The following is a 22,091-nucleotide window of genomic DNA, read 5'->3' on the forward strand; positions in this document are numbered from 1 at the left end:
ACAAAAGATCTTCGTTTTAGTGCCAATGATCTTCCAGCCCCTGGAGACAGGCTTTGCCTCTTTATACTTGTAGCAGTATTTACTAATATTGCCAGACTGGAACATATTCTTTTCACTCAGGTTTAACACAAAATAAATCTACATCTAATTTCCTAGGCAATTTCACATCCATCTTAAAACTCTTTAGGCAAAACACTCTGGGTAGGTATGTGCAGCCACTGAAAAAAGAGATTTGGTTTTATACTTGCCTCTCAGAAATCTTACCCTCGAGTCTATCAGAGAACCCCTTTTGTAAAATAACTCAAAATGGCAATTTTACGTGAACAATTTCCTAATGAATAATTTTTCAGTAAAAGGATTTAAAATTCACATATGAAAGATTATCATCTAACATTATTTAAGTCAAGAAAGAATTTCATGGAATAGTACGATCTGCACCTGTTCTAAATTTTCTGGGTTACATGGTTTCTTTCTGGATGTGTTTTTTTTTCTTAATCAACTATAATATTTCTGGGGTAAGTAAATATGTTATTAAAGTAGTTATATTAGTGTTTGCTAAATAAAAATTATTGGAAGAATCAACTACGGAAATCCACCCCAACCTCAATGAATTGTTTGATGGCATTGACTGCAAGGAATAATTTTGTTGAAATATCTCTTACTGAGCATCCTACTTGAAATTGCAAATATCCCTCCACCCTACCACCCCGCTTCCCTTAGCCTGTTCCACTTTATCCAGAGCTCTCCTCACTTTCTAAATTTCTTGTCCACACTCCCCACCTCAGAATACAGGCTTCACGAAGACAGAGATTTTGTTTCTTCTGCACGGTTTCCCAAATGCTTCGATTTTGCATGTGTATGTGGCAGAGGTGAAATACAGAATCAATCAACCAATCCAATGAATAAATGGTACATAATTCTCACTTGACTGAGGCCACAAATCTGACTTTTTACAGTTAGTATGACGAGGAGAAGGATGTGCAGAGCCTAACATTTCATAGGACCTAACATTTAAAGGCACCAGTTAATGTGCTAGATTATTTACATATTTAACATTCAAATCAACCTTGTATGATAAGTAACTATTATAATTTCAGTGATAATGAAACTGAGAGCCAGAGGGCCTAAGTAGCTCCCTGAAGGTAATGGAACCAGTCATAGATCTAAATTCAACCTGGTGGCTCAGTCGGTTAAGTGTCCAACTTTGGCTCAGGTCATGATCTCGCGGTTCATGGGTTCGTGCCCTGCATGGGGCTCTGTACTGACAGCTCAGATCCTGGAGCCTGCTTGGGATTCTGTGTCTCCCTCTCTCTCTGCCCTACCCCTGCTCGTGCTTTGTCTCTCTCTGTGTCCAATAAACATAAAAAGAAACAAGAAAAAAAAAAAAGAAATTCAAGTCATGTATGTCTGGGCCTGGTACCCAGCATTTTTTAATACACCACATTACCTCCTGAGTTCCTATCTAACACACATCCTACAGTTAATTGAATTTCAGGGTCAACATCGCATGTCGTAGGATGCTTTCCTGAGAAAGAGTTTCTGAGACTGATCCGTGTGTGGGTGGTTTACTGTGGACAAAGTGCGCAAGAACAACACCTGCTGAGGTCAAGGAAGCAGGGCTGAACGGAGGGAGAAGATGAGCTGTGATAGCAGGTGCCAAAGAGGTCCCAGCCGATCCTACCAGAAGCAATGGAGCTGGATGGTCCTACAGAGTTGTTCTAGCTGAGGCCAGGGGATTAAGACCTCAGTCAGCATTAATCAGTATTGAATGCATCGAGGGAGGGAGTATAACCACGAGCCCTTGGGCCACCTGTAGCTTCTTTGCACCAAAAACAATGCCTAGAGAGTGACTGAGCTATGACTGCACAGTAATTAACTCTGTGGACAGCTGGAGGGACGATACACTGTCACATTTCCTCTGTCACCCAACAGGAAAAAGTAGCTGCTGATTAACTCAGAGGGAGCCCTAAGATTCTGTGTATTTTACTTTTGCTATTTCTCAACACAATGAAACCTCTTATCCAACTAGTTCATGAATTAAACCTTAAGTCGCTTGTCTCCATTTCATGGGTTTCCAAATAAGCATATTTTGAGGGGGAAAGAAAATTTACTACTCTGTAGTTCTATCTTCACAGATATTCTAAATTGAAAAATCCAACAAAATGATTCAATATATATTTAGGAAACTTCTAGAAGGGTACAACACATTTATTTTGTTGGATGCAAAGACACAAACGTGGTCTAGCCATTAACAGATGAGGATTAATTTTTGCTGGATAACTATGGAAGGGACATCATGGAGGAGACTTTTAAACTATATCAGGAAGGATAAGAGGGACCTTAGAAGTAAATATCGAATGCAGAATGAAAAGGCACAAAGCCAAAAGCAATGCTACAACCAAATATGCCGAGACATGAAAAAAAAACAAACATGGTACAAGTTTTAGGAATGGTCAATATTGTAGTCCAGACTTCTTGAGAACTTAGGTCTTTACTGTGGAATAATAAAAGGGAAGTCCAAAGAAAAAAGTCAATCTGAAGCTCTATCAATGGGTCTTGAAGTTCAAAGTAATGAGTGTGTTTATTTTGCAGGCAACGGGATATGAATGAATACTCTTGGAGAGCTGTGACATCATCACAGCAGCTTATGTATATGAGCGTGCCCTGGCACAAAGCCTGTCCTGGCATTTACAGAGCAGAAGGCAAGACTGTAAACGAACACCCCCTAAATCTAATTATGTCAAAGTATCCCCCTACCTTTGCAAATATCCCTCCGTAATAATCTGGAAGGCTAAAGTCAAATTGTATTTTTTGTGGTCTTCAGATTCCCAAGCATGGACCTGGAACAGGACCATGGCACCAGGTGGCCCGAGTCTCCCATCTACCAGCTTGCTCCTACCTTCTGCCAAACCATAAAAGGCCGACACATCCAGATAGAGCAAAGCCTTGGTTTGTGAGCATAATTCATTCCAGAAACATGCTTGTAATGCAAAGCACTTGTACATCAAAGTGAATTTCAAGAACCCACGGTTCAGTTGTGATCATGTGACATCCAGTGTCATATACTACTCCTACCGCAAGACATCACTCGTTTATCAAGTTAAAATGTATTAGAGATGTTTGCTCATCTCGTGGAACACTCGCAGAACAAGTTAGTCTCAATCCAAAGTTTTACTGTAATGTGCACTTCCTTCTTCCACCCCAGGGAAATAGCCACTCTTGCCCCTGAGGGCACACAGCTGGAGTAACCTACTTCTACTAGGAAAGACTCAGGCAAGAACCCTCCCAGGCCACAGTAGGACAAGGAAGTCAGGGGTCTCAGGCTCCGGAAGGACTAGAAAGGGATGTACAAGTTCCAGCTGGACATATATGGCTGACCCTGAGGACTCTTTTGCCTTTGGAGAGAGCACAATGAAGGAGAGTCAGAATGGGACCAGCTAAGCTTCCAGAAACGGCCCCAGAACAAGGTTCCTATGTGCCTGGACCTAGGGATGTGGTGTTTATGATGTATCAAGATATGATGAACAAAAAGTGTAAGATCCGATCCAAGAGTGTAAGTTACAGGTAAAGAAAAGATCCGTATTACAGGGGGAGAAGTAGTCACAGAAAGAAATGAATGCAAGAAATACCATGGAAGAACAGAAAATAAAATGTGTCCAAATATGCAGAAGGAGCGATACAACAGAGAAGAGGCTTGTGCAGAGATGGTCCTTAACTTACAAACTTGGATGACTACAGAAATGAAGGTATTCTTAACACAGGAATCTGCATCAAGGAAAAATAATGCATTTGAGAAAGAAATAAAAATTCTAGACAAGACTGATCTCCCACAGTATTTGCCTGGATGTATATGCAACTCTATCCTTAGGGGAGACGCAGAGATCCATGATTCTTTCTCTGAACCTAGAAACGAACAATAAAACTATAAATATAAAAGATCTCATCAATCACTTAAAATTATTTCCCACTTTCCACAAACACATATAGCGTTGCCATTTTAAATAAAATCATTCAGCTAAGCAGCTCTTCCCAGGATATTTAGACATTGCTAGAAGGAGAAATTTTAAGATTTATATTCCAATTCTTAATGACTCATTCTGCTTTAGCAAATGGAAAAATAATGATTTTTTTTTTGTGGCTGGTGATAGAATGATTTATCCAGTCTTCTTCTGAATAAAACTCCCAGTTAAAAATGGAAATTAATAAAAATAAATAAGGTCTATGGTAGTCCCAGGTATATGCCAGCTGGATTAATGTCCTCAGTGCTTATTGGGGGCACATAGAAAAGTGGAAAACATGGGTTACCTTACAAAAGTGTGTGACCTGTCATGTAGGAGCCTAAGACGGATATGAAATATCAACGTGACATCAGAAAATGCTCTAAAACCCATAATTTCCCACGATCTCAAATCCTCACTATTCTGGAGTATGTCTAGGAGCAAACAATTTTTTTTCCAGATACTTTTAAAATAATTTACGATCGGGGGCGCCTGGGTGGCTCCGTCGGTTAAGCGTCTGACTTCGGCTCAGGTCACGATCTCATGGTTCATGAGTTTGAGCCCCACATCAGGCTCTGTGCCGATAGCTCAGAGCTTGGAGCCTGCTTCAGATTCTATGTCTCCCTCTCTCTCTCTGTGACCCTCTCCTACTCACCCTCTTTCTCTGTCTCTGTCTCTCAAAAATAAATAAAAACATTAAAAATTTTTTTGAAATAATTTATGATTCTTTTAAAAATATTCAGGTACACATTTACAATTCCGGACTATTTTTGTCTGGGAACGCAAATTCAAAAACATAAAATAAAATAAAAAATTCTACTTTTCCAAGATAGCAAACCCATGTTTCTAAGGGAAATAGTGCATATGGATGGGGGTGGTAGAAAACCTGTATTCTTCTCATGGAATGTTTGTGGAAAATGTTCCTTTTAAAACCAACATGTTTCCCCATATGGGGAGCAGGTCTGCAGCAAAGATGTTGAGTAGACAGAGAGAGAAGCAGTCCGCCATCTGGGTACCAGGCTACTGTCGGCCTGAGGGCACCACTAAGATCAGGCACTCAGGAATATTCTAGAACACAAAGGAACAGCCATTACACCTTACAGGATAAGCTCTCAAAACCCACAGACCTGAGCTGTAGGATAGTTTTAGAAGTGCTGAAAGGGGAAGGGGGCATGATAGATAGGTGCGTTATCTTCACGGTCATGTTCAGTTATCAACAGAAAACACGGGCTGAGGCCAAGATGAAACCACAAGTACGTACATGACAGTGAGCCTCTGTCACGTAAATCGTGTTGATGGGTAGACGAGAAATACACTGAATACCTCAATAGAAGAAGAACGAAGAACAGGGAGGGGCAAGGGCAGCTACATGCTTTTCCCCACATCCTGTGGAAAGGGAGCAGGAAAGAGAGACGGCCATGAAATGACACTGCCTTGTATCATGAAGCCCCCACACAGCCCGTCCTGCCCAGTCTGGCCACTGGTGCATGTTTCCACAGTACGGGGCAAGGGCTAAAAGACCAAAGGGAGTTCGTTGGACTGGAACCCCAGCTTCTCTGCTTTATTAGCGTTTTCACCTTGCACAGGCTACTTAACCTCACTGAGCCTCCAGTTTTCTCACCTGTGGGACGGGGCTAACAGGGACTAAGGATAGAATTATCAGAACAATGCATGTGAGAGTATTTAGCACAATGCCTCAGAGGGCAGAAAATCTGCCTGGTTTACCTCTACTATTTTTGTCAATTCATTTATTTTTGAGACACAGAGAGAGGATGTGCCGGGGAGCAGGAGAGGGGCAGAGAGAGAGGAGAGAGATAGAGAACCCCGAGCAGGCTCCACGCCGACAGCACAGAGCCTGGTTCAGGGCTCCATCTCATGAACTGTGAGACCATGACCTGAGCTGAAATCGAGAGTTGGACGCCTAACCGACTGAGCCCCCCAGGCACCCCTGCCTGGTTTACCTTTAAATACCTCGGTGTCAAAGAGTATACAGTTTTTGCTAAGAGTCAACACACAACTCACTTTAACAGCAACATACAGGTGTACTGGCTTAACTGTTTAAATTAACAATTTTCCTTACATTTCCCAGTGTGGGATAGGAGATCACTACTGGTTCAGATGACTTTAGGCAATACGAGAATAAACACCTTTTGTAATTCTGCCGCTTCAGGAGTAAATTCTGTCTGCCCTCTGCCTTCCAGACTGATAATCACAGAGTCTAAATCGACCAGAGACTAACACACAGCCAAAAACCAATTCCCAAAGCCAAGATCCTTTTGGCTTATCCTTGCCTGCATGCTTTGGGTAACTGATCGCTTGACGTGCGCAAAACTCCACCGTGGTACTTTCCATTGCTACTCCTGTCAGAGGGTTTGCTGCACTCCTGGCTCTCTAAATACGTTACCTAACACCGCCTGGTACTGGCGAGTGAGGTAAAATCAAGTTGCAGAAACATAGTGTCATTAACAGACATTCTGCAAATAGGAACGCGGAAGCCCTGAGCCTTCAGAGCACGGAGTGGGGGTGGGTGGGTAATGACCTAGAGGAGAGTTGGCAGGTCCCTTGCTGACACTTGATTATATCCAGGACACCTCACAGATTGTTCAGTGAGTTTGAAAACATTGTAACAGTTTTACTGACATAAAACTGACATAAACTGCGGACGTTTAAAGTACACAATTTAAAAACTTTCAACATTTACCGACGCTCACGATTCTATTATTGCACCCAAGGTAATGAGCATAACGCACCCTCCCCAAAGGTTCCTGACATCGCTTTGTCATCTCTGCATCCCGCCAACCCCCATCCCCGGTAACCCCTACTCTGTTTTCTGTGACCACAGATTAGCTGGCATTTTCTAGTTGTATAGAAATGGAACCATACAGTATGTACTTTTTATGGCTTATTTCACTCATTATCATGATTTTAAGACTCCTCTATATTGGTGACTAAATCAAAACTTCATTCTGTTTACTACTAAATAGTACTTCATTGTATGGCTAGCCCAGGATTTGATTATCCATTCAAATGCTGATACACATCTGGGTTGTTTCGAGTTTGGCACCGTTATATAGAAAGCTGTCATAAATGTTTGTGTCCAAGTCTCTGTCTTTACAGAACCTTTCATGTAAATATCTAGGAATGGAACAGCTGAGCACATGGCAGGTGATATGTTTCACGTTTCAAGAAACAGCCGAACTGTTTTCTAAAGTGGTCATACCATTTTACATTCCCACTAGCCATGCATGGGAGTTCTGTCTCCACATCCTCTTTAGCACTCGGGATGGTCAATCTTTTAAATCTTAGGCATTCAATAGCTGTACAGTAGTATTTCATCATAGTTTTTTTTAAATGTTTATCTATTTTTGAGAGAGAGAGAGCATGAACAGGGGAGAAGCAGAGAGAGAGGGAGACATAGAATCTGAAGCAGGTTCCAGGCTCTGAGCTGTCAGCACAGAGCCCGACGTGGGGCTCGAACTCACGAACTGCAAGATCACAACCAGAGCCGAAGTTGGGACACTTAACCAACCGAGCCACCCAGGCGCCCCTATTTCATCATGGTTTTAATTTGCATTTCCCTATGACAAATCATGATGAGAAGATTGCCTGCTGTTTTAATGATCATTTTATCTTCATTGGGGACATAACGTGTTTAAATCAGGTGCCATTTAAAAATTGTTTTTTTTTTGTTTTCTTATTAGAAATTTGAGAGTTTCTTAAGATATTCTGAAATCAAGTCCTTTTTCAGATTATAATTTACTTTCACAAATATTTTCTCTTGGTCTATGGAGAGAAAGTATTTTCTTACTCCTAATAATGTTTTTTTTTCAAGAACAGAAATTCTTAATTTCAATGATGCCCAATTTTCCACTTTTATGGATGTTTTTGCTATGATATATTAAACAAAAGTGCTTAACATTCATCAACATTCATCACCATTAAACAAAAGTTCTCAACATTCATCTCCTATTTTTCTCTTAAAGGCTTTATAATTTTGGTTAGGATAGATTTTAACTGAATTTCCAGACACGGTTCATGTAGAGGGCCAATTTTTTTTTTTAACTTAATGGATATTCAATTGTTTTAACACCACTTGTAGAAAATGTTGACCTTTCTTAGCGAATTGCCTTCAGACTGCTGTGGAGAATCAACCGGTCAATGGTAAGGACTTAGTTGTGTACCCCTACCCCAGCTCATGTGTTGGAACCCTAACCTCCAATACGATGGTATCCGATGGAGCTTTTTGGGAGATACTTAGGTTTAGATGATGTCATAAGGGTGGAGGTTTTATAAGAAAAGCCACCAGAGGGCTTGCACTCTGTCCCCACATGCACACGACCAAGGAAATGCCATCTGAGCACAAAACAAGAAGCAGTCACGTACAAGCCACAAGAAAAGTCCTCCCAAGAACCCAACTATGCTGCACCCTGATCTCCAACATCCAGCCTCCAAAACTGTGAGAAGCTCTTTAAATACTATTTAAAATGTCCTAAAATGTACTCGCCCTAATGCTTGGAGTATGGGGTAAGACAGTTACCACACAGCATATTTTTTCTGAAATACTCCCACTCACATTTCACCGTATGAATGAGGCATGAGAACAACGTGAGGCCAAACATAGCTGGAAATGCTCATTTCGTGTGGTGCAGCCTTCATCAGAACACCCGAGTAAACGTTACGTTCAACGATAATTTTTGGCAAGAATATTCAGAGTGCTTTAAAACATCTTTTTTTTCAGGCATCGCAAGTGATTAGAATAATAACAACGAGTCTAAGCAATTAAAATCTTTGTTGCCTACTCGAAGTATGATTTATAACAAGTCATTTTTCTTCTACCCTGTATGAAAGAAAAATGAAGAAGCAATCATCTAGACTTGGAAGGAATAAAAATGACAGAGACACAAAACACGAGCCAAGTTCATTAACAAGAACATTAACTTCAAATGAAACATTCTGTATCTGTTTTTGAAGAGATTTTCAAATTTACATTATATTTTCTTATCTTGTGGCACCTAAAGGAAATTATTTGAATGGCATGTTGGAAAATAACAATGAGGGACTGATTTGTTTTGTAAGTAGCTCAATTTCCAGCATTGAAAACGACCTTATATTTAAGGCAGTAGGGATAAAGAAAGTCATTTTATAGAAAAATACTGAGACACCCTGATGTTTCCCCAACCATCTACGAAAATTTGATCCCTTTTATGTAAACAATCGCTCATATACACAGGCATAAAGCCTTCATCTACCATGGAAGTCCTCTTTTATAAATCCCCTTGCATTTAACAGGATTTTTCTAAACAATCTATTTCTTAATTTACCAAAAACTAACATATCTTGGGTTGCTGATCAGTGACTGACAGTTATACTAAGTTAAATCAACCACTAACAATATTTGAATCTACAGTGTGCGCTAAAGTATTAATAAGATTATCAGATAAATTCAAGAAACAACAACAAAATACTATTTTGTGCAACGAACTTTATATTCCAGGGGAAGGTGTTTTCAGAGAAGTTCAAAGATCATGTGTTTGAATTTTGTTGATTATCTTCATTATTGTCTGTGGAAGCTAGGCCAGAGGCATTTGCATGCTAATATCTATAATTTAGGATGTGTGTGTGGGAAAGAGTTGTGCATATGCGTGTGGGGGGGATGTGTGTGTATATATTATATTAATATTGTATATTTATATTTTATATTAATATTTATATTAAACCAAGATGTGATTTACATCAATCCTCTGATGGGGTCCTTGACATCAAAACCTAATGGACCACTGTATCCCAGGTATCTTTATGTCAAGATGTAAGAGGATATGTACGTATCATGAGTAATAAGTGACTTCAGAGGAACAGACAGCTTCTATATGCCTGAACACTTAAGCTCTGTGCTGTACTAGGCTGCCAGGTTTTAATATCCCACTTGGGGCTTATTATAAGTTTAGTTTTTCATCCATGCCAGGAGGGACTATAATCATAAAAGATCATTCAGTGGAAAATGCCTAAAACTAAACTACATCATAGGGATGATGGGGACACTGGAGATCTCAGTATGACCAGAACACAGATCATGAGGAAGGCATGTGGGGGATGAGACTGCAGGGATAATATAAGAACAGACCTCCCAGCTGGGGCATCACAGGGAGCCCTTGAGAAGGAAAAGTGACAGGAACCCATTTGTTGTAGAGAATGTTGTGGGTTGAACTGTGTTTCCCCAAATGCAATGTTAAAGTCCTAAGCTCCAGAACGTGTGAATGTGAGCTTATTTGGAAATATGGTCCTTGCAGACATAATCAAGTTAAGATGCTGCCATATTGGATTAGGGTTGGCCCTAAATTCAATGACTACTGTCCTTGTAAAAAGAGAAAGATTTTGAAACAAAGACACACACAGAGGGGAGACAGCCATGGGAAGACAGAAAAAGAAATTGAAATGATGAAGCCATATGGCAACGATGCCAAATATTGCTGACAACCACCAGAAGCTAGGAAGGAGGCATGGAACAGATTCTTCCCCAGAGCTTTCAGAGAAAACATGGCCATGGTGACACCTGTATTTTGGACTGTTAGCCTCCAGAATTATTAAAGAGTAAAATTCTATTGTTTTAAGGCTCTCAATTTGCAGTAACTTATTATGGCCCCCGTCAAAACTAATAATGAGAAAGTGTCATAACCATAGTAAGTGGAGTTGATGCAAGGTACACAAGACTGTACACAGGGTGACCAACTGGGAGGAACAACATTAGTCCAGCTGACACCACATCATGGGGACACTAATCAGAACAGCGGCAGCGAAAACAAGACAAAGGTGATGTTGATAATTACTTAGAAGGCACAGTCAACAGGGTTAGAGATCAGTGGTATAGGGATGTCAAGAGAGGAAAGAGTCAGGGATGACGCCCAAATTTCTGGTTTGCAAAGCAGTTATTACGAGAGAGACTACTTGGCATAGATTTGCTTGGGAAGAGAGACAATGTGAATGTATTTGCCCAAGCACCGTTTGAGGTATCTGAGCGATATTTAAGTGGGCAGGCCCCATAGGAAACTGGGTCTGGAACTCAGGAAAAAGTTTTAGGATAGTGATACAGATATGATAATGTGGCTATGGCACTGTGGGCTTCTGCCACGGTATCACTCAGCACACTCTAGTTTAATGACCTGTTTACCTGTAAATTCTCAACATCAAAGTAAGCTAGTACCCGAAAACAGAGAAAACAACTTCTTTTGATCAATACTGCTCTCCCCAACAGGCCATCTTGCAGATGGAGTAGTGGTACCAATAAAGTGTGATTTTGGTTCTTCCCAGTCAGCTCTACAGAAGAATTGGCCCTACATACTGGCAGTTTTTTAGCTTTGAACCTTAGCCACAGATCCAAGATAACAGGAAAAAATCCCACTAGATATTCTGCTACATCTTACATGGATTACCAGTTCAATTCTCAAAAGAATAATCTTTGCTAACTAATTATAATCGTCACTAAGACAAAAGAAACAAAACAAAACCTCTGCAAATCTCCAGCGCTATGCAAAAAGAAGGGGCCTAGGTTGGAGAAATGAGTTGGAGCTGGACAGGAGAGCCCATGGGGACGGGTGGAGAAGGCTGACTATGGTCCAATCAAGATAGCAAATGGGACGAAGCCCTTCACATAGCCAGAGTTCCAGAGTATTTCTAAACATGAGCCATAAGCTTTAGAAATAACTCTCTCTGGATGCATTTCAGAAAGAAGAGACACATGGAGACTGAAAGATAAGGGGTGGAAAAGCATTTATGCAAACAGCAGTGAAAAGAAAGCTGGAGTAGCAATACTTACATTAGACAAAATTGACTTTAAAACAAAGACTGTAACAAGAGACAAAGGAGGACACTACATAATTATAAAGGGGACAATCCAACAAGAAAACAAGAGTAAGTATTTACGTACCCAACATGAAAGTACCCAAATGCATAAAGCACCTCTTAACAAACATACAGGAAGTAATAATAGTAATACAATAACAGTAGGAGACTTGACACTTCATTTACATCAGTGGAGAAATCATCCAAACATAAAATCAAAAAGGAAAACAGTGGCTTTGAATAATACACTGGACCAGATGCATCTAAGAGATACATTCAAAACACTCCATCCTAACACAGTGGAATACACATGCTGTTCAAGCGCCCATGGAACATTCTCCAGAATACAACACATTTTAGGGCACAAGTCTCAACAAATTCAAAAAGATCAAAGTCATATCACACATCTTTTCTGACCACAATTCTAGAAAACTAGAAATCAACCACAAGAAAAAATCTGGAAAGAACACAAATACATGGAAGTTAAATAAGATGTTACTAAACAATGAATGGGCCAACCAAGAAATAAAAGAAGAAATAAAAAATTACATAGAAATGAAAATGAAAACACAACGGTCCAAAACCTTTGGGATGTAGCAAAAACTGTTCTAAGAGGGAAGTTTATAGCAATACAGGTCTACCTCGAGAAGCAAGAAAAATCTCATCAAACAACCTAACCTTACATCTAAAGGAGCTGGAAAAAGAACAAACAAGACCTAAAACCAATAGAAGCAAGAAAAATAATAATGATTTGAGCAGAAATAAATGAAACAGAAACTAAAAAAAACACCCCACCAATATAGCAGATTAATGAAACCAGGAGCTGTTTCTTTGAAAAGAGCAACGTAATTGATAAATGTCTAGCCAGATTCAACAAAAGAGGAGGAGGAAGAAGATGGCTGGAACAAAGTCAGAAACAAAAGAGGATAAATAATGACCAAATCACAGAAATATAAAGGATTACAAGAGAATATTATGAAAAATTATATACCAACAATTTGGACAACCTAAAAGAAATGGATACATAACTAGAAACATAACCTCCCAAAAGTGAATCAGGAAGAAAGAGAAAATTGGAACAGATTGATTACTAGCAATGAAAGTTAATCAGTAATAAACTCCCAATAAACCAAAGTCCAGGACCAGATGGTTTCACAGGTGAATTTGACCAAACATTTAAAGAAGAGTTAATACTTGTTCTTCTCAAACTATTCCAAAAATAGAAGAAGAAGGAAAGCTTCCAAAATCATGCTACTAGGCCAGCATTATCCTGGATACCAAAACCGGATAAAGACGCTACAAAAAAAAAAAAAGAACTACAGACCAGTATCTCTGATAAACATACATGCAAAAGTCCTCAAAGTATTAGCAAATCGAATTCAATAATATAAGTGCCATTACCACGATCAAGTAGGATTTATTCCCAGGATGCAGCACATCAACAAAAGAAATAATAAAAACCCTATCATAATTTCAATAGATACAGAAAACGAGTGTGACAAAGTACAACTTCCATCATGAGGAGGAAAGACCCTAAACAAAGTCAGTTTAGGGAACATACCTCAACATAATAAAGGTCATATATGAAAAAACCACAGCTAACATCATACTCAATGGTAAAAAACCGAGAGCTTTTCCCTTAAGATCAGGAACAAGACAAGGATGTCCACTCTCATCACTTTTATTCAACATAGTACTGGAAGTCCTATCTGCAGCAACCAGACAAAAGAAAGAAATAAAAGGCATCCAAACTGGTACGGAAGAAGTAAAACTTTCCCCATTTGCAGACAACATGATAGTATATATGGAAAACCCTAAAGACTCCACCAAAAAAACTATTAGAACTGATAAATGAATTTACTAAGGTCACAAGATACAAAATATACAGAAACCCATTAGATTTGTATATACTAATAATGAAGAAACAGAAAAAGAAATGAATAAAACAGTCCCATTTACAACCCAAAAGAATAAATCCCAAAGAATAAACTTAACCTAAGAAGTGAAAGACCTGTACTCTGGAAACTCTAAAACAATGATGAAAGAAATTGAAGATGACACAGACAAATGGCAAGTAATTCTGTGATCATAGATTAGAAGAACCAATATTGTCAAAATGTCCATATTACCAAAATAGATTTAGTACAATCCCTATCAAAATCCCAACAGCATTTTCCACAGAACTAGAAAACATAATCCTAAAATTTGCATGCAACCACAAAAGACCCCAAATAGCCAAAGCAATGTTGAGAAGAACAATAAAGCAGGAGGTATCACAATCCCAGATTTCAAGATATAATCCAAATCTGTAGTAATCAAAATAGTATGGTACTGGCACAAAAACAGACATACAGGTCAATGGAACAGAGTAGAGAACCCAGAAATAAATCCACCACTTATGGTCAAATTTTTGACAAAGAAGGCAAAAATATACAACAGGACAAAGTCTCTTCAACAAAGAGACAAACTGGACAGCTACATGGATGAAACTGGGCCAATTTCTTATGCCATACACAAAAATAAACTCAAAAAGTATTCAAGACCTAAACTCGCCTAAAGGTGAGACCTGAAACTATACAAACGCTAGAAGAGAACACAGGCAGTAATTTCTCTGACATTGGCTGCAGCAACATTTTTCTAAATATGTCTTGAGGTGAGGGAAACAAAATCAAAAGTGAACCACTAGGACTACATCAAAACAAAAAGTTTCTGCACAGCAAAGGAAACAATCAACAAAACTAAAAGACAATCTACTGAATAGGAGAAGATAATTTGCAAATGACATATCTGATAAAGGTTCATATCTGAAATATATAAGGAATTTATACAACTCAACACACATAAAGCAAATAATCCAATTAAAAATGGGCACAAGACCTAAATAGACATTTCTCCAAAAAAGACGTCCAGATGGCCAACAGACATGTGAAAATATGCTCAACATCACTCATCAGGGAAATGCAAATCAAAGCTGCAGTGAGATATCACCTCACATCTGTCAGAATGGCTAAAATCAAAACCACAAGAAACAACAAGTTGGACAGGGATGTGGAGAAAAAGGAACTCTTGGGCACTGTTGGTAGAAATGCAACCTGGTGTAGCCACTGTGGAAAACGGTATGGAGGTTCTTCAAAAAATTAAAACAGAATTACCATACGATCCAGTAATTTCACTACTTGTATGTACCCAAAGAAAACAAAAACACCAATTTGTAAAGATATATGTACCCCTCTGTTTATTGTAGCATTGTTTGAAAATAGCCAAATATGGAAGCAACCCAAGTATCCAATGCTAGATGAAAGGATAAAGATGTTAAGTGTGTGAGAGTGTGTGAGTGTGTGTGTGTGTGTGTGTGTGTGTGTGTGTGTTTCAATGGAATATTACACAGCCAGAAAAAGAATGAAACCTTGCCAGTCACAACAACATGGATGGATCTAGAGGGTATAAGGCCAAGTGAAATATGTCAGTCAGAGAAAGATAAATACCATCTAATTTTACTCATATGTGGAAAACAAAACAAAACAAAACAAAACAATACCAATGTACAAAGAAGCAAACCAAGAAATAGACTGTTATTTATAGAGAACAAACTGGGTACCAGAGGAGAGGTGGGTAGTGGGACAAATCAGTGAAACAGGCGATGTGTATTAAGAATACATTTATGGTGTAACATACAGTGCGCATATGTATATATAAGGTTTGTAGTAATGTACAGAATTGCTTAATTGCTACACTATACACCCAAAACTAATATAACACTGTATGTTAACTACCTTGGAATTAAAATGAAAAAAAGAAGGAAGGAATGAAGGAAGGAGGAAGGGAGGGAAGGAGGTAAAAGAAAAGTGCTCACTCTCTCTCTGTTGGTCCAAGAGATTTTCCCTGAGAGAAACAGAAACCCAAGCCTAACAACTGGGACATGAGATCTCTCTCCTATCTTCATGGTACAAGGACATGAAGCTGAAGCCCATCCTCGCGAAGGCAAAAATGAAATAGCCACGAAGACATGGCCCCGGCCCCAGGGAGTCTGTCAGTCTACCAGGTCCGCTCAAAGTGGGAGAGCAAAAAGACAAACAAAAATGAAACGAAAACTCCCCAAGCTATAATAAACCACGCAATAAAACAGGAAGGGTCTGCAGATATAAGAAATGTTAGGTTCTATACATCAAAGTGAAAGTAACAAAATTTCAAGTAATAGTTTAAAAATAATAAAACAAAACAAAATATAAATAGGAAATAATACAGACAGACATGAAGACAGATCGCTATGCACAGCTAACATGATTTACTTATCTAATGAATATCAGTTTATTATAATCATTCTAACATACATGCTATATACATTACTTGGCTTATTAATGACCAACTGTATGTAGCCAGGTACGATTAGTCCCATTTTACAAACCATGAATCTGAACTACAAAGAAGTGAAGGGAAACAAGATCACACACCTTATCAATGGGAGGGCTGGGATTCGAACCCAGGCAGTCTCATTGCAGAGCTCACTAACCACTGTGGTGTGCCAAGTTGAACTTCTAAAAGTCATATTTAAAAACTAATCACTGGGAAACTCCTCGGTGGATGGGTCCAATTTAAGACTTGATGCAGGTGAAGGGAGAGAATTGCCCAGATCCCATCACAAAGGCAACATGGAATGATACAGAGCAAGATGATACAGACATGAGAAAATAAGGCAAGAATGGTACACTGAGGAGTTGAAACCTGGAACACAGGGAACTCCCAAGTGAGAGATTAAGAGAAAGGGGGGTGAAAGAGAGTATGCAGGGATAATGCTTAGAATTTTCTAGAATTGAGGAAAACTATATTCTCAGGACCAAAGAATACAAAGAGTGATATGAAGGAAAAGAAAACATATCTGCCTCTAGACAATGTAGGAAAAAATGCACAACATCAAAGACAAAGAGATAGCGACCAAAGAAAAAGGCACACGACCTACAAAGGAACAGTGATTTGACTCACTGCACACTATGGATGCCAGAAGACAACAGACTTGTCTTAAAATGCTGAGGATAAATAAATTTTAACCTAGATTTCTATGCACAGCCCAGGGCACATATAGGCAAAGGCAGAAAGTGTAAACAGATAATCTATGAACAACTATTAAAGAATAAACCCAAAAGGAATGCGCTGGTATAATAATGACTAATTAGACATAATAATGACTAATACCTAAGGATTTACCAACCAGGTGGAGTCAGAGCCTAGAAAACTAGAGAGAAAATGGTATGAGTGGTTTGAACACAGGAGAATCCTTGTATCATTCAAGAGAAGGACAGAGCAACGGTTAACATTACATACTAGCTACACCTATGACAAATCTAAAGTTAATCATTAAAATAGAAAAAGGGAAAATTTCTAAATAAGGGATGGCAGAAATTCAATTCGCGTGACAGAAGGAAAAGAAAGAAAAATGACATATTGATGCAAAATCAAAGAGAGATTTCAGATGTGTAAAAATTTAAGACAAATAAGATACGCTTATGTACATGTATGAATAAAATATATAATAAATTATAGACACATAAGCAGTGAGGGTGTACATGGCCAACCTCAAGAGATGACGGTGGGAGGGAAAGAATGACAAGGATACCAAAGAGCCTTGAATTGTATCTATCATGTTTTATTTCCAAATAAACACATGAATAATGATCGGATTCAAATATGGCAAAGTATTGAAGTGCACTATCCAGTATTCTATCCTTTGATGGGCTATCATTTTATTAATTAACAAAAGAGAGGGGGGAAAACAGGTTCAGAAATGTTAATTCACCTTCCCAAGATCATGGTCCTTGAGGGAAGAATCTGGGGAAATACAGAAATGGCTTCTTCTTTTTTCCATCAACAAGGACAGACCTAGCACGTGGCAATGGTGTTCAGAAGACTAGAAATAGCTAGGAGGGTTCCTGGAGGGAAGGGCCCTCTGGCAGTGGCCTGTTATTAAATGCCACCATTTAACAGGGTGGCACAGGGCTGCGTTTGGCATCCAGTGGTCTGTTCCAGCTGTAAAGAGGCAAAATCCCAAGGGAAGCAGAGGCTGTGACCTAAGGAAAGCTAGAGATCATCTAGTTCAATGGTCTCAGTTTACAAATTCAGAACCAGAGACCCAGAGAGGTTAACTGGCTTGCTCAGAGTTATATAATCGGTGAGTGGTTGACCCCACATGTAATGCTATGCCAATTATACCAAGCATTCTAAACTCTGGCCAAGAAGTAACAGAGCCTTCTTGGAATGACGACGGGGACAGGGATCACCGCGCTGAGGCTATTGCTAATGACAGTGAAAACAAGATGGTGGCAGCACTGATGACAGCAGCTAACTTTCTTTGAGCGTAATTTAAATTCTAGGCACTCATTCAAATGCTTTATAACAATCCCCTTGATTATTCCTCTCAACGACCAAAAAAAGAGTCAGGTATAATCACCACCTCCATTTCTGATTCCAGGAGAACCTCTGAGGGTCTCATGATCTGTCAGTGACAAGTGGACGCTAACCCATGTCGACTGATTTCTGAGCTTGAACGCTTACCCACGTGCCACGCTGAAGACTCAAATGTCAGGGGGCAAGGGGCAATGGGAGCTCAGCCCCATCTGTCAGGTTCCACTGAGTCTTAGGTTTTTTTCCTATCACCTCTGATGCAAAGTGTGGGTGTGGCTTAGAATATGACACCATCCGATGCCTGTGTGGATTCTGCGTGGTTTCGAGTCAGGTGTAGAGCTTGAAGCCACAGTGAGTCGGAGTGGGATGGACTGACTCACGAGTTACTGGACTGCACCTGCAGTAATCTCTCTTAAACACAAGTGTAGTTTTCATGTACATAAGGAAAGAGCACTTCTGTCAAGAGTACAACATTTTGCCCTCTCTCTGGTGTGGAAAAACTATTCTCGTGGCCAAAAAAAAAAAAAAAATAGCGACTGAGCCAAAGAATACAGAATAATTTGCTTCACGTCAACCAACAAAAGTGAAAGCCATCCATGACTTCAATACTTCCGGTAATGAGATGCTATTGGTTAACGGGGTTAATGGATGTTGATGATATAGACTGTATCATATCTATGACTCGACTGTCTCCAGAGAACAAGGAAATGGAGCTTGTTACTTCTAGAGGCAGAACTCCAAAGCCAAGTTCTGGAGTCAGGGGGCCAAGGTCACATCGCAGCTTTGTCATTCAATTATCTACCATGGGCTTGCCCAGTACTCATATTAGGCACACTAAAATTTAAAAATAATGGTCAAAAATTCATGTCAAAATTACCAGTATTTTAATGGTCTGCTGGACATCCTTGAGAAAATAAAGCAACAATTCCCAGTACGTATAAATTTTACATGAGTGAAAACAATGATCTGAAAAGCTGTTACGGACACACAGAGATCGCTGACTATGTAATCTTTCTTCCAAATATAAAAATGATATGATTTGCCAAGAAGCATAGCTATTACTCAAAAGGATACACAGTGCCCAGAAGACTTTCTATCTCAAAGTAACATAAAATTTTACAGTTTTTAGAGGGAAACAAGTAAAACAAATCAATGTGATTTGTGAATGGTTAGAGTTTCTTGTGTGCAACATTGAAACTCAAAGAAAAGATCAAAACGAAACATAGATACTCAGGGTGAAAAACAAGTTACACCCATGGGACACCAAAACATTAAAAAAATAAGGAAATAAGAAGGGTTAACCTAATAGGCTTCCTTTACTGAATTTAGATAGATAGAAATCACAAAATGGCAGCTCACAGGTCAAATCGTTTGCAGAAGTGTTTTGCTGTTGTTGTTGTTTTGCTTTGTTTTTTGCTTGCAGAGCTTTTTTTTTTTAATCAAGTTACAAAATCACATTTCATATTTGTTTTCCCAAAACCTAAGTTTTTTTCTGCTTAAAAAACTGTAGCAATGAGCTAGTGTTCAGTAACTGCTGTACTCTTGACGTAAGGGCTTCTAATTACCTACCTCACTTTGCTCATTTACATTACCAGCCTGCAACCCTTGTAGACAAGTGAGTTCATAACCCTTTCCCCACTGCCAAACAGATCCAAGCAGAGAAAGTGACCGATCGCAAGAAGCGATTACCTGATTAGGCATCATTAGAGAGAGGCTCATTTGTTTGTTCGTTCGTTCGTTCGTTCATTCATTCATTCATTCATTCATTCAGTAAATGCATGTTGAATATCTGAAAAGTACCAGATACTGAGCCCAAATCAGAATGTAAGCATATGGACTTCTTTCCATCAAGGCCACACGCAGCCATAAGATGTATGTAATAAAGAGAAGTGAGAACAAAGCATTGATGAATGGAAATCACATGAGAAATTCTAAGCAGTGCTAACAGTGACAAGGGTCCAAAGGAAGGGGAATTTGAAAAAGGAAGGGGTGGTCCGCAGAGTAAAACTATGGCTGAGAAGCGACAGAAAAGACCAGACAGAAAAGAAAGAGCATACTCTGATGCTTGTAGCAAACCCCTGACATGTAAGAGGGCACTTAGAGGAGGCTGAGAAAGTCGGGCTGAGTAGCGAGAAAGTAAGAGCAAAGGGCACAAGAAAGAAAGAAATTGCTGGGGGAGAGAGGGGGTGTAGGGTGACAGCGGGGGTGACGAGACAGTATACGGAGGACTGAATACGGACAAAAGAGAATTTGGCACCAAAAAGTTCACGTGAATAGCCATATGCTAGAATGAATTCAGTCTAGACGGAATACCACTAAATGTTGACCTCAGAGAAAATTTGGTAACTTTTCCATAAACTGTATCTTCAGGGTCACTTCTTTTTTTTTTTTTTCAGGGTCACTTCTTAAGACACATTCTAGGAAGGGGTTACCACCACCAAAGCTTTCTTTAATTGGCACCAAAATTCAGTGGCAATAAGCTAACAAGAGGAAATTTGTCAATTTCCAGTTATGTTTTATTGTCTGGTGTCGCACTTGTGATCTCAATCAGAGGCGATTGAAAACGTTTCTGTTTCTTTGGCTCTGTTGGAAACGACGTTTTTCACACAGGCATTTAATCTTGGACCAAAGGAATCAGGTGGCATTATTCTCTAGCATCCTCTACAGATAATCAAGGGAAAGAAACATTCATGTACCAATGCTGTCTCTGCCCGTTATACTGAAAAGCTAGTGCCTATCGCATTCTTTTGTGCGTGTATAGTGAATGTGGTATTTCTTCCGACTTTGCTGTTGGAAAAAAGCGAACGGGAAGTACATGCTCATCAGATAAGGATCAAATGAACCGCATACAAGAAAAGAAAAAAAGAAAGTCAAATGCATTTAGTTCTATTTGGTTCTGAATGTTCATTAGCTAATGTGGTATACTTAGGAGGACTTATCAGATCCGTTTCATGTCTATACTGTGAAAGGGTGGGAAAAGAAAAAGAAAAGTTGCTCTGTGCTTGTGGCTTAAAAATTAAAACTCCCTGAGTTATTTCTTCATAACAATCTTAAACAAAATGCTTCTAATGTAATTTTTAAAAGAAGGCATAATTTGAAATGGAAGCAAAACTCAGTGTTCCAAATATTTTGGGAATGAATTATAGCCTACTGCGGTTCCTCTCTAGCAGACGCTCCTGCACCTGGAATTTGATACCAAAATAAAAGTTTATTGGTTATTTCTGATTCAAGTATGTATGTGTACACACACACACACACACACACACACACACACACACACACACCCTGCACTGAGTTTTGAAAAGTCTCATCTATATATACTGATAATTCAGATGTGTTGTTTATTGGAAAACAAGAAGAGAATACCCAAATATATGTGCCAAATTTGTCATGCATTCTGTAAAATGTGTAGTCCAAAATTAACTGGGTTTTTCTTCCATAGTATATGGGAAGAAATCCCAAGTGCTTGCTTCTCGAGGCTTTACAAGTAGAATTTCCGGGACCTTGCAATATACGTCTCTGGGTCCATCCATGGTTAATGTTCATGTGCATTATCTCCGCCACTGGGAGGACAACTACTACCCAGACGTGAATCCCAGCCAGTCTCCACTGCCTTCTGATCCTTGGTTTGTACAGTCGGCTCAGGGATTTCCAAATTCTCAACCAATCACCTTCCTAGGATTCTGAGCAAAACTACTGCACAAAGTAAGCTTAGCAGAGACTTTTCCCTGCCTTTTAGAGTCTTTATAGAGATTGTGGTTACTGAGCACAAAGCTAGGAAATTTTTCCATTACTGTAAAAACGTTATATTACAGAAGCTAATCCATTTATCTTAAAGCCTATGTAAATGCATTACAAGTC

At 39.2% G+C, this 22,091-nt stretch overlaps 1 protein-coding gene across 3 annotated transcripts in view; it reads right to left on the reverse strand.

The window, feature by feature from the left end:
• PRKG1 (protein kinase cGMP-dependent 1) overlaps positions 1–22,091 on the reverse strand; it is a 1,249,639-nt gene that overhangs the window by 190,149 nt on the left and 1,037,399 nt on the right. The window lies entirely within an intron of this gene.

The sequence above is a fragment of the Panthera leo genome, chromosome D2, assembly GCF_018350215.1.
Source record: "Panthera leo isolate Ple1 chromosome D2, P.leo_Ple1_pat1.1, whole genome shotgun sequence".
NCBI lineage: Eukaryota > Metazoa > Chordata > Mammalia > Carnivora > Felidae > Panthera > Panthera leo.